The sequence below is a fragment of the Lepidochelys kempii genome, unplaced genomic scaffold (assembly GCF_965140265.1).
Source record: "Lepidochelys kempii isolate rLepKem1 unplaced genomic scaffold, rLepKem1.hap2 scaffold_69, whole genome shotgun sequence".
Lineage (NCBI taxonomy): Eukaryota > Metazoa > Chordata > Testudines > Cheloniidae > Lepidochelys > Lepidochelys kempii.
Genome location: NW_027333643.1, coordinates 256760 through 269834, shown reverse-complemented (window position 1 = coordinate 269834; position 13075 = coordinate 256760). Strand labels below are relative to the sequence as shown.

Here is a 13075-nt window from a genome sequence, read left to right as displayed (position 1 = left end):
GGTATCCCGCTTCCCCACTTACCTCAGGGCTTTGGTCTCCTTTCCCTGGTGAACCTAGTTTAAAGCCCTCCTCACTAGGTTAGCCAGCCTGCTCATGAAGATGCTCTTCCCTCTCTTCGTTAAGTGGAGCCCGTCTCTGCCTAGCATTCCTCCTACTTGGAACACCATCCCATGGTTGAAGAATCCAAAGCCTTCTCTCCGACACCACCTGTGTAGCCATTCCTTGACTTCCACGATTTGACGGTCTCTACCCCGGCCTTTTCCTTCCACGGGGAGGATGGACGAGAACACCACTTGCACCTCAAACTCCTTTATCCTTCTTCCCAGAGCCACGTAGTCTGCAGTGATCCGCTCAAGGTAATTCTTGGCAGTATCATTGGTGCCCACGTGGAAAAGCAGGAAGGGGTAGCGGTCCGAGGGCTTGATGAGTCTCGGTAGTCTCTCCATCACATTGCGAATCTTAGCCCCCGGCAAGCAGCAGACTTCTCTGTTTTCCCGGTCAGGGTGGCAGATAGATGACTCAGTCCTCCTGAGGAGAGAGTCCCCGACCACCACCGCCCACCTCCTTCTCTTGGGAGTGGTGGTCGTGGAACCCCCAACCCTAGGAGAGTGCATCTCATGCCTTTCAACTGGTGGAGTCTCCTTCTGCTCCCTTCCCCCAGACGTATCATCTGGGTCACTCCCCGCAATGGTACCTGTGGAGAGAACATGAAAATGGTTACTTAGCTGTGTCCGCTTTGCTGGTCCATGGACTTTCCCCCTTCTTCTTCTGGAGGTCACATGTTGGCAGATTTCTTCACAGTCCTCCTGTCCCTGCTGCGCAGCCTGCTCTGAATCTTCAGAACCTTGTGCCCATAGAAGCATATCCTGACGTCTGTCCAGGAAATCTTCAGTTTCTCTTATGCAACGCAGGGTCGATAGCTGTTGCTCCAGACCTTGAACCTTCTCTTCCAATATGGAGACCAGCTTGCACTTTGTACAGACAAAGTCGCTTCTGTCCTCTGTAAGAAAGACAAACATGGCACATCCAGTGCAGGTCACAACAGTTGAACACTCCCCATCCATATTACCTTCCTACTATGAGCTTCCTCCGGAGATGCAGTAATTCCTCAGAGAAGTCGTTAGGGTTTAAGCCTCAGTGGGCTCACTCCAGGTGAACTCCCAGGCAAAGTCCTGCTGTTTGCTGCTCAGCTGTTCCCCGCTGCTCTGCTGTTCCCCGCTGCTCAGCTGGTTCTATAAGCACCGAGCCTAAAGCTCTTCCAAGCCTTCTTAGCACAGCAGGCAGTGCATCAGTCTCATAATCTGAAGGTCCTGAGTTCAAGCCTCAGAGAAGGCAACTCTTCTTGCTCCCTGCTTTAGATTTTCTAACGTAAATCAGAGAAAAAAAGGCTAGAGCTGAGTGGTTTCTAGACACCCTCCCATCCATCTAACACACACACACAAGACTTTTCTAACGGTACGTGTACAGTATGAAATTAGTTCAAAATTATTTGATTCAAAATTTCGGGAGCTATTTTAGACATTCAGGCTTCGGTGTCCCCACTAAAGCACGTGAATTCGGCAGAGTGCGTCCACAGTACCGAGGCTAGCATCGAACGTCGGAGCGGGTGCACCGTGGGTCGCTATCCCACAGTTCCCGCCGCCCACTGGAATTCTGGGTAACGCTCCCAGTGCACGATGGGGCAAAAACATTCTTGCGGGTGTTTCTGGTGAGTGTCATCAGGAACCTATGGCGGACAATCGTTTCACACCTTTTTGGCATGCAGACACCATACTGCTTTCAGCAGACGGTGCACCGCTTGCTCTCCTGCAACTATGAATCCGCCTCTCATTTCCTCTTCCCTTCCAATGTAATCTCTACTATCTGCTCTTTCTCTTCCTCATCGAACTCTTCTGCCTCCATCTCTGCTCTCCCGCTGGTGCCACGCTTCTGAGCTTCTCCGGGTTGTCTGTCCTGGGCTCCCGCCTCCGTGAAAACCACGGAAGACAACCATTTCCCGCCTTTCTTCGGCTACCACGAACCAAACAGCACCTCTTCCCCTGCCACTCTGCTCTCCTACATTTCGCGCCCGTTTTCCAGGATTACCCGTGCAGGCGCCATGGAGCCCGCTCAGATCTCCGCTGCAGTTTTAAGCATTGTAAATACCTTGCGCATTATCCAGCAGTATGTGCAGTCCCTGCAAAACGGGGCGAGGAAACGACGACCGTGCGATTACTATACTGATGAGGACATGGACAAAGATGGCACGGCGTGTGGCAATTGGGAGATCATGGTGGCGCTGGGCCAGGTTCATGCCGTGGCACGCCGATTCTGGGCCCAAGAAACAAGCACAGACTGCTGGGGCCTCATCGCGTTGCAGGTGTGGGATGATTCCCAGTGGCTGAGAAACTTTTGTATGCATAAGGGCCACTTTCATGGAGCTTTGCGACTTGCTGTCTCCTGCCCTGAAGTGCAAAGACACCAAAATGAGAGCCGCCCTCACAGTTCAGAAGTGAGTGGCCATAGCCCTGCGGAAGCTTGCAACGCCCGACATCTAGCGATCAGTCGGGAATAGGTTTAGAGTGGGCAAATCTTCTGTGGGGCCTGCTGTGATCCAAATAGCCAACACAATCATTGATCAGCTGCTATCAAGGGTCATGACTTTGGGAAATGTGCAGACCAGTGTGGATGGCTTTAATGCACTGGGGTTCCCTGACTGCGGCGGGGCGATAGACATAACGCATATCCCTCTCTCGGCCCCGGAACAGCGGGGCGGCCACTACATAAACCGCAAGGGGTACTCTTCCATGGTGCTGCAAGCCCTGGTGGATCACAAGGGACGTGGCGAAAGGGATGCACAAACAATCCAGTTGGGCCATTGCCCACAAGCTCACCCCAAGCAGCTTGGACTCCTGATGACTGTGATGCTGAGGTTCCTTAGACCCCTGTTCATATTTCAGACCCCAGCCGGTGCAGCATCCCTGCCCAACCACTCACCATCTGCCCCAGGAGAACCAGCTGGTGGGCTGCATCCACAGGCAGGTAGTTTATGCCGCTCCCCTCAGAGCAGCAGCCACAGCTGTGCAGCTAATCCCCACATCTGGTTGCCGGGGATCCAGCTGGATTGTTTGGGCATCCCTTTCAAGACTTGCCCTCAACAACCTGGCAGCCCCCAGCTTTCTCATTGCTCTGTGGTTGTTTGCTCTGTGAAAGGGGCCTCTAGGAATTGGTATTTCCAGAGACATTAAAGAATCATAAAGGAGAAGGAAAAGTTAATGCCTTAGAAAAGTCTGTGTGTCTGTGTTAGATGGATGGGTGGGTGTCTAGAAACCACTCTGCTCTCGTCTTTTTTTCTCTGATTTCCAGTGGTAATCAAGGTCGGCCATTGCCAGCAGTTCACAAGAACATGTGAGAGCAGTGGGGGCGGGAAATAAACATGGGGAAATAGTTTTACTTTGTGTAATGACCCATCCACTCCCAGTCTTTATTCAAGCCTAAGTTAACTGTATCCAGTTTGCAAATTAATTCCAATGATCACTACAAAAGGTTCCCCCCACCCCACCCGGCTCTCCTGCTGGTAATAGCTCACCTTACCTGATCACTCTCGTTACAGTGTGTAGGGTAACCCCCATTGTTTCATGTTCTCTGTGTATAGGAGTCTCCCCACTGTATTTTCCACTGCATGCATCTGATGTAGCTCACGAAAGCTTATGCTCCAATAAATTTGTTCATCTCTAAGGTGCCACAAGTCCTCCTGTTCTTACTCATGGTGTTGTATCCCCATAGTGTGGCCGTTTGGTGTCAGTCCTTTTAAATAAACAATGAGTTTTTTTCATAGAAACCATATTTTCCTCATACAGACACAGGAGTTGTCATAAATATAAAGGGAAGGGTAAACACCTTTGAAATCCCTCCTGGCCAGGGGAAAGCTCCTCTCACCTGGAAAGGGTTAAGAAGCTAAAGGTAACCTTGCTGGCACCTGACCAAAATGACCAATGAGGAGACAAGATACTTTCAAAAGCTGGGAGGAGGGAGAGAAACAAAGGGTCTGGGGCTGTCTGTATGCTGGTTTCTGCCAGGGATAGACCAGGAATGGAGCCTTAGAACTTTTAGTAAGTAATCTAGCTAGGTATGTGTTAGATTATGATTTCTTTAAATGGCTGAGAAAAGAATTGTGCTGAATAGAATAACTATTTCTGTCTGTGTATCTTTTTTGTAACTTAAGGTTTTGCCTAGAGGGGTTCTCTATGTTTTTGAATCTAATTACCCTGTAAGATATCTACCATCCTGATTTTACAGGGGGGATTTCTTTATTTCTATTTACTTCTATTTTTTATTAAAAGTCTTCTTGTAAAAAACTGAATGCTTTTTCATTGTTCTCAGATCCAAGGGTTTGGGTCTGTGGTCACCTATGCAAATTGGTGAGGCTTTTTATCCAACATTTCCCACGAAAGCGGGGGGTGCAAGTGTTGGGAGGATTGTTCATTGTTCTTAAGATCCAAGGGTCTGGGTCTGTAGTCACCTAGGCAAATTGGTGAGGCTTTTTACCAAACCTTGTCCAGGAAGTGGGGTGCAGGGTTTTGGGAAGTATTTTGGGGGGAAAGACGCATCCAAACAGCTCTTCCCCAGTAACCAGTATTAGTTTGGTGGTGGTAGCGGCCAGTCCAAGGACAACGGGGGGAATATTCTGTACCTTGGGGAAGTTTTGACCTAAGCTGGTAAAGATAAGCTTAGGAGGTTTTTTTCATGCAGGTCCCCACATCTGTACCCTAGAGTTCAGACTGGGGGAGGAACCTTGACAGGAGTAGATTAATCTACAAAGGGAAGGTGATTCCAAGGCAGTTCCGGAGGGAGAAGGGAACGTTTTCAGCATCACTAAATTATCGTGTTGTACCTCACACACACACACAGAGTGACAATAAACTCAATTAACTGAGCTACCAACACACTGCACAGGAATGAAATAAACAACTTTATGTTCAAGGAGTTCGGTGCATGTAAATAATACTAAAAATATGTTTTGGGCAACGCATGGAAAAGTCATTGTGTTGTACAACCCACTTGATATAGTTAACACACCACAATATATTTAACGAAATTAAGAACCATGTGCTTATAAATTAACATGTTGTGCCATTTACACACGCACAAGACCTAGAAAAAACGGAATTATTTGAGCTTCCAACATTTCCACTTTCTCACAGCATGTTAGACCCCCTGCTTTAAATGAAATATGTCTAAAGGCCAGATGTATGAAAGAATTGTCTCGTTCTGTATTTCTTAGCTTTTATCTCAAAAGGTAATAGCCTCATAATCTCCCCCAAACACCCTGGGACCTCTGCAAATTATTAAAATGCCCCTGTTCTCAGCAAGGCCACGACAGTGACCCACAGCTAGAGTGTCTAGGCCAAGCGTTCTGAAGGAGGCAAGTCAAAGATTTTCTCTCTGCTTCCCTTGGCAAGGTCTGAGTGGGAAAACAAAATCCCCGACATGGAAAGTTTTCTCCTGAGAAACCAATACTAGTCTGTTTGGGGACGTTGATTTGAATGGATTATTATTCTTCTCTTCTGATCACTGAATTATTTCAGTTCAGTCTTTGTCCTCCAGATGTGTTGCAAGGTGTTGAATTGCGGGGGAGAGAGGCCAAGTCATGACGTCTCTTCCCCTCTTTCATAATTTCTTCCAACTTCTTAGGAAGTTCCTCTGCCTTGATGTGAGTCAAGCAGTGTCCATTGTCTCGTCCGCATTGTACACGGTTCCTGGGAGAGTCCTTGGGAGCGTGGATACCTTCACTGGGCCAGCAGCGAGTCTGGCTCCTCCAGCGTCACACCGGAAAGGCTGGCGGTGGCCATTTCCCAGCCTCATCACATATTTCAGTGACGCACCCAGAGCAAAACTCCACCACTTCCCAGACAAGCCTAGCGCACACCATCCACCCAGGTATTAGCCTTCAACAGATCACAACTTTTACAATGATAGCTCACCAGGCCGACTCTGTACAAATCGTACCTTAATTCTATGAGAGTGGTGACTATGGGGCTTCCAGGGTGCTGCTTTGAGCACAGCCTGCCACCCCTGGGCTGGCACTGCAATGGAGACGTCCCCGTAGAGTCTCTCTCTCCCGGGATAAAGATGGCAGCAGGGCTGGCCTGGGTCACCTGATGTGGGCTTCTGGAGCTCAAGCTGTGGGGCTTTAAAGTGGGGTGCAGATACTGGTGTTCCTGCTGAAGCCTGGGTTTGGAAACCCTCACCCCTCATGGGACCTCAGAGATTGAGCTCAAGCCCATCTGTCTCCACTGTCATTTTATAGCCCTGCAGCTGCAGCCCCAGAAGCCTGAGTCAGCTGCCCCGGGCTCTGAGACAGGTGCCCTGGGTGTTTTAATCGCTGTGGAGACATAACGTTGGGATATGTCTACAGTGCAATGAATCACCCATGGCTGGCTGGTGTCACATTAATCAGGGTCTTGTGGCTTGGGCTGAAAAGTTGCAGTGTACAAATACAAAGAAACAAGAGCAAAAACCGGTTGCCTTTATAGCTAGATAGCTATAGATACATGGCAAATAGCAACAAGAATCAGCGTAGAGCTGGATCTAAAAAAATGAAAGATTAATCTTTGCTCTACAAATAATAACGACTGATAAATGGTAATATAAAAAAGGACCTGGAATTCCTTCATAATTTGACGGTTCTTGGAAGTTCCAGGCATATTGGCTAGAATTTTCGAGACACAGATTGTCAGAAAAGCGTAACATGCTGAGTGCTCCACCTGAAACAACAGCAAATACTGTTGCCTAGATAGATAGATACATTGCAAAGAGCAACAAGAATCAATGTGGAGCTGAATCTGCAAAAGGGAAAGATTAATCTTGCAATACAAATAATAATGTATTAATTATTATTAATTATTTATTATTATGTCATAAAGGACCATGAATTCCTTCATACTTTTATCATCCTCAGGATGTTGCTGTGAATTCAGAGACATGACCGTTTTCTGGAGCAGCCATTGCAGTTTCAAAAGGAAATGCAGGCAGAAAACTAAGCAGGGAGGGTTGTGATGGGGGCGCATGAAAGTAGAGGAGGCTTGTTCCTCTTGAGTTTTCTTTCAGTTTCTCTTGTGATCGTGATGGAGGAAGCGGAAGCTTAATTTGAGTTTGTCCCCACTGCCCTCCTTCTGTCGGCGGATTGTGTCTTCACCAGGAGTGCTTCCACCGAATGAAGAGGGGCAGTGTGGGGGGGCTGAGAAACGGGGCTCTTCACTCCGCGCAGCTGCCCACTGGGAGCCCAGCTGCCCCCTGGGCTCTTGACTCCCCACCTCCTCCCTGGAGTGGGAGCCGGCCACCTGGGCTTCTTGCCTGCCTGCTCCCAGCCAGGAGTGGGGGTGGGGGCCAAGTGCTCAGGCTTCTCGGCTCCCTGCGCTGGGAGCCGGGAGCTTTCGTGCAGCAGCCCTGCGAGGAGCCAGGCAGGTGCAGCCCCGCTGGGATCAGGGAGCGGAGGGCAGCCATGAAGGGAGCCAGCCGGAAGCCATGACATTGGCAAGACAGCCAGCAGCCCCTGTGAGTAAGGCAGTGTCTACACAGACACTGGGTTGTCCTAACGACCCCAACGCAATCCCCGTGCCTCTTGAGGAGCTGGAGTTACTATGTGGATGTAGCAGGGCACTTACATAGATGGGACAAGGCTGTAGTGTGCACCGAGAGGTAATTAGGACAACGTAAAATACTGTCGGCAGGCCTAACTGTGTAGTGTAGCCCAGGTTTTAATCTCCTGCTGATGGCTTATATGCTGGGTGCCTTATTTCCTTTGCATAGGAGTGCTTGTTCTCACACCTATCTCCTCGCTTTCCATTCCAGTTCAGGGAAGGAGAGAATAACCAAGTCTTCAGGTATGAAAAGGCAAAACATTTCTACATGACCCTTCGCAGTCAGTGAAACCTGTGGTGGGAAACGTGCTCTGGATTTTACTGTTTTTTGGTTTCTTGTCTCGTTGGTTGCTCCCGAGGAGCTGGCAGGGAAATGTCTATGGAGAAGTGGAGTGGATGTGAGGTTTCTTGCTTATGAGATTTGCCTGCGTTTTGGCCTCATTGTGAGAAGGGCAATTTGGATGACACATTGCACCTTTTCTGATGCCTGTCTGAGTTTGGAAAGTAAGTTCTTTGTTGTCCTGTTCTTCAAAAGGGAACTGAGGGAGCGGATATACACTGGCAGCTGAGAAAGCCTTAGAAGGGGACATCCAAAGCTGGGCCCAATTCGTTTCTGCAATGGATTGTAGTGTAGCGTGGTGGTTATCATGTTTGCTTCACAAGCAAAATATCCCTGGTTTAAAACTGGGCAGAAACAGTGCCTTTTCCCCCGACTGATCACTTTTGGTCTTTCTCCATTCCAAGACCTTTGCTGAAATACACTCGTATTTCCCACACTTTTTGTTCCTTTTTCTTTCCTTTGACGATATTTTAGGGTTGTAATTTAATGGCCACACAATTTTGCTCATAAATTAAAGTTTAACACATTTAACATTTGACAGCCTTTTCCCATGCCCTCTTTTTTGTCACTTACAGGAGTTTACTTATGGGAATATTCACTGATTTATTGCACTGAACATTTCAAAGGAAAGGTCAGAATCATTTACCTTGGATTCACTTTCCTTACTTCTTTCTAATTCTGTCTCTCACGTAGATGGGGAAATCTGTGTTGGAACAATTTAGCTTACCACTCTCTCTTTCTAGACGGAAGCTGACACAGTTTAAAACTTCCCAATTTGCAAATATCTATGTGAAAATATTTTCTAAACCAATGCAGAGATCCTGGGCAGGGCTAGGGGTGAGGCAGATTAATAATTGGCTGTTCTTTATTTTGGTGCTTGCTAATTGGCCATTTGGAATTTTAATACGTGATGGCATTACAGGCGAAAGATAATCTCAACATGTGGAGAAGAAACGGTTATACGGGCTAATAAATAATTTCTTGGTGTCATACCAAAAGTGATGCTTTCCAGTGTGAAAGAAGAACTAATTCATGGCTTATGAGCATTTGCTATGTAGTTGTAGCCATGCATGTCCCAGAAAAGCTTGTCTTTGTCCCCAACAGAAGCTGGCCCAGTCAAAGATATTATCTCACCCACCTGCGCGTTTGCTCGCCACACTACCTGGGACAAGTGGAAAGAGACTCAAAGCAGAGAAAAGGGAACAAAGAAGTTGAATTCCTAGCTGAAAAATGGGCCCCTTTGTCAGCTAGAGGCAATCTCAGACGATTCTGGGACCTCTTGTGACGATTGCTGGTTTTGAAAAAAGCCAGGTGTTATTTAGACAATATCGCTTCCAGTATATCCACTGAAGCAGATTTATGCTTCACGATTGCTGTGTATCCAAAGAGATTCATTCAATTCGGCACACAAGTGAATAGAGATGGGCAGCTGGAGTCAGCCAGTTCTCCCCCATTCTCATAGTCTTTGGTATTTAAAAAGGCCCCTTTTTGTGTTTATAAGGGACAGGGCACAAAATGGCCAGATAATAAGCTATTGGAGTGAAAGTTCTGAGGTTTTTTTAATTTGCAGTGAAGACTGAATGGAGAATTGTGTCGAGAAGTTTCTTTCCCTGACTGAGGATGGAACCAAGGCAGCATCAACGAGACTCCTAACCAGTAGACCAAGGGTACTCAACAGGTGTACCACGGGCCAACTCTAGACAGCCAGAAATTTTTAGTGGACCCTGAAATCTTTTTATTTACTTATTATTATGATTTTTTAAAATTATTTTCTCTGGAGTCTGGACCTTGATCATATCTTGACTGAGATTTTGGACCTTGACAAAAAATAGTTGACTACCCTCTATGCTTTCTAAGGCTACTTTCTCTCCAGTTTAGGAAATGGTCCATTCCCCATTTCAGAGGGGACAAGAACAGAGAGTGAAGGTACCCCTGTGCTCATAACCTGAGCTCAGGGAAAAGCATTGAAATAAGCTCAAATTATGCTTTAGGTTCCTCCATCAGAATCCCAAGAGCAACACAAAAGAGGAACAATCCTCCTCTGCTTTCATTTACCCCACTGCATCCTTCTCCGCTTCTTCTTCCGCCTACCAAGTGGCTTGTCCAGGGAAACCACTCTGCTGATTATAATTTTGGCATAGAAAGCCAGGGAGGGGATTTGCTTCCACTTGACGTGAGCAGGTAGCATTCTGACTCAGTGTCTAGAATCAGGTTTCCCAGCTTTGGCTGCCCCCGGTTTGTCAACTCTGTGCAGGCAGGAAGCAGCCAAAGTGCGAACCCTCGCGTCACATGGGCTCTGGTGTCATGATGTTTTGCACAGCGTCGGCGAGTCCATGTTTCGTCTCTTTGTCCTCCTCGGTAAGCCGGACCCTTCCCCACAAATGGTTTCCTCTGACGCTGGAGGGATCCAAGTACCTGCAGGTTTCCTTCACTCAGCTTTATCTTCCTGCATTTCTTGTGTCTTGTATTGCTGTGCCAGGGAGCTGGCAGGGGAATGCCCATGGGAAAGTGAAGTCAAAGTGAGCTTTCTTGGTTTGGCGCCTTCCTGCGTTTTGTCTCCTGGTGAGAAGGGGAAACTGGAGGAGCTATCGTAGCGTTTCTGACGGATATCTGAGGTAAAAAAGAAGCCATTGGTGTTCTTTGTGCTCCTGTTCCTCAAAGAGAAACGCTGAAATAGCTGACGCAGTGGCTACTGAGAAAGCTCAACTAAAGAGGCGAAAAGCTCGCCACGACTGGTTTTTGCAGTGTAGGTTATTACCACGTTCGCCTCAGGCATGAAAGGCCTCCGGGTCCTCGGGCAGAAACAGTGTCTTGTTTTGCTTCTGATTATTTTTCTTTTCATTCCCTCCAAGTCATTTATCAAGCTTTCTTCCTCATTATTTTTTCCTTTCATGAAACTTTAGGGTCGGAAGGTGGGGATTACTCTGAATTTTGACCAACCCCAACTGAATCATCCCAGCCAGGGCTTTGTCAAGTCCCCTGCCTTCTGACATGTCTCTTTCACAGAATCACAGATTTGGAAGGGACCTCAGGAGGTCATCTAGTCCAATCCACTGCTCAAGGCAGGACCAATCCCCAATTTTTGCCCCAGATCCCTAAATGGCCCCCTCAAGGATTGAACTCACAGAGAACTGTTTGAAATGGGCCACCCTGATTACCACTACAAAAAGTGATTTTTCCTCCTGCTGATAGTAGCCCATGACATGCTAACGAGGAAATAGCCGTGATTTAAAATCTCCACTCAGAAATGGTGAACAACAGCAGAACCCAAAGTAACTGAAGGAAGGGCAGATGATCACAGTTAGTTCATTCTTTAAGTCAATATTGTCTCAGATGTTCTGGGGAGAGAATTCCACGGTAAGTGATTTTGTATTTTTGCAGGACATCAGACCCCCTGGGGAGAAGCTCCTCAAAGAAAATGTGGCCCCAGGAGTGTCAGAGAAGGGAATCACTGTTTCCCTTACGAGGTGGGTGAGGGAAACCTGCAGGGACTTAGATTCCTCCAGAGTCTGATGAAAGCATTGGTGGGGAAAGTCTGGGGAAGCCGAGTAGGACAAGGAGAGGTAAAAAGGGCTTGCAGCTCTTGTGCAATCCCCATGCTCCCAGCAGAAGGGTCCAGGGGGTTCAGCACTTTGGCTGCTTGTTGAGGACACAGAATTCAGAAGATGGCAAAACTTAGAGCCCTGTTACATGGAGTCAGAATGCAATCAGCTCACACCGAGGGAGAGCAAACTCCCTCCCTTGCTCTCTATGCCAAAGTTCCTATCAACTCAATGTCCTTCCCAGAAGAAGGCCCAGGTTGGCTGCTGAGAGGGTTGCAATGGGGTGAATGAAGGCAGAGGAGGATTGTTCCTCCTGGGTTTTCTTTGTGTTGCTCTGTGATCCTAGTGGAGGAAACTGACGCAGCATTTGAGTTTGTTTCAGTGGCTTGGGTTGGGCTCCGGTTGTGACCCTGAGCACAGGGGTTGCTGCCCGCTCTGCTCTTAGCCGCTCAGGGAATGGACAAAGAAGCAGCTTCAGAAATTGGACAAAAAATAGCCTAAGAAAGTGTAGCACAGCTGAGAAGAACAGCATTATCCTCCTCCCCCTGGTGGTCTAGTGGTTAGGATTTGGCGCTCTCACCGCCACGACCTGGGTTCAATTCCCAGTCAGGGAAAAGTGACTTTACAGCAAAACACCTTAATTTATTCTTCTCTTGCAATTTTAACAAATTGATGGTTTTTCCCTTATTCCCCCATCTTCTACGAGATGTTGGCAAGGGCTTTGGAGACCATATCAAAATCAAAGCTTCCCACTGACTAGGAGCAGAATTTGTCATGTTTCCACTGTGCATCTAGATGTCCACAAATAGACAGGTGCAAATTAGTCACAAAGAGCTCAGATAAGATTTAGGGGATGACAATCTCACTCCCTAAATACCTACATGGGGAACAATACTTACGAACAGGCTCTTCAATCTAACAGACAAATGTATAATGTGAGCCAATGGCTGGAAGTGAAGCTAGACACATTCAGATTGGAAATAAGGTGTGCTTTCTGACAGGGAAGGGAATTAACCATTGAAAATCTTACCCAGAGTCCTGGTGGAGTCTCCATTCCTGGAAATTTTCAAATCAATATTGGATCTATTTTTTTTTTAAACAGATCTGTTCTAGTTGAAAAGGAATTCTTCGGTGGCAGGTTTCGGGCCCGTGCTAGACAGGAGGTCAGACTGGGTGTTTACGAAGACCCCTTGTGGTTTTAAAATATGGGAAACAAACCCTTAAATGACAAACGCTTTATTCTGTGAACCAAAAGGAAGTGCTTCCCCTGGCTCTTTTTCTCATTTTGTAAACAAGGGCTTGGAATTTCAACTCTCAGTGAAGCTTTGCCTTTAAACTGAATTAGGTGAATTTTCCAGCTCTTGATCCTCTGAGTCTAAGGAAGAATCCCTGAAAAGCAGGTGAGGTTTCAGTTCAGAATTTCATAGATTAATTTGATGCCATCCAAGAGTGAACACTTCGGTAGGGAACAAGTGAGAATTTGTTGACCGAGAAAAATTCCTGATGAAAATTAGCAAAGCTGTGGATATTTTTAAACATTCCAGTGAATTTACACATGAAGATACAAACA

At 47.2% G+C, this 13075-nt stretch overlaps 2 non-coding genes across 2 annotated transcripts; both read left to right on the top strand.

The window, feature by feature from the left end:
- The first annotated feature begins 1263 nt into the window (after positions 1-1263).
- On the top strand, positions 1264-1336 carry TRNAM-CAU (transfer RNA methionine (anticodon CAU)). Its single transcript has one exon. It is a non-coding gene; the product is annotated as a tRNA-Met (tRNA).
- Positions 1337-12047: 10711 nt separating this feature from the next.
- TRNAE-CUC (transfer RNA glutamic acid (anticodon CUC)) lies at positions 12048-12119 on the top strand. The gene has a single exon. It is a non-coding gene; the product is annotated as a tRNA-Glu (tRNA).
- Positions 12120-13075: the final 956 nt, after the last annotated feature.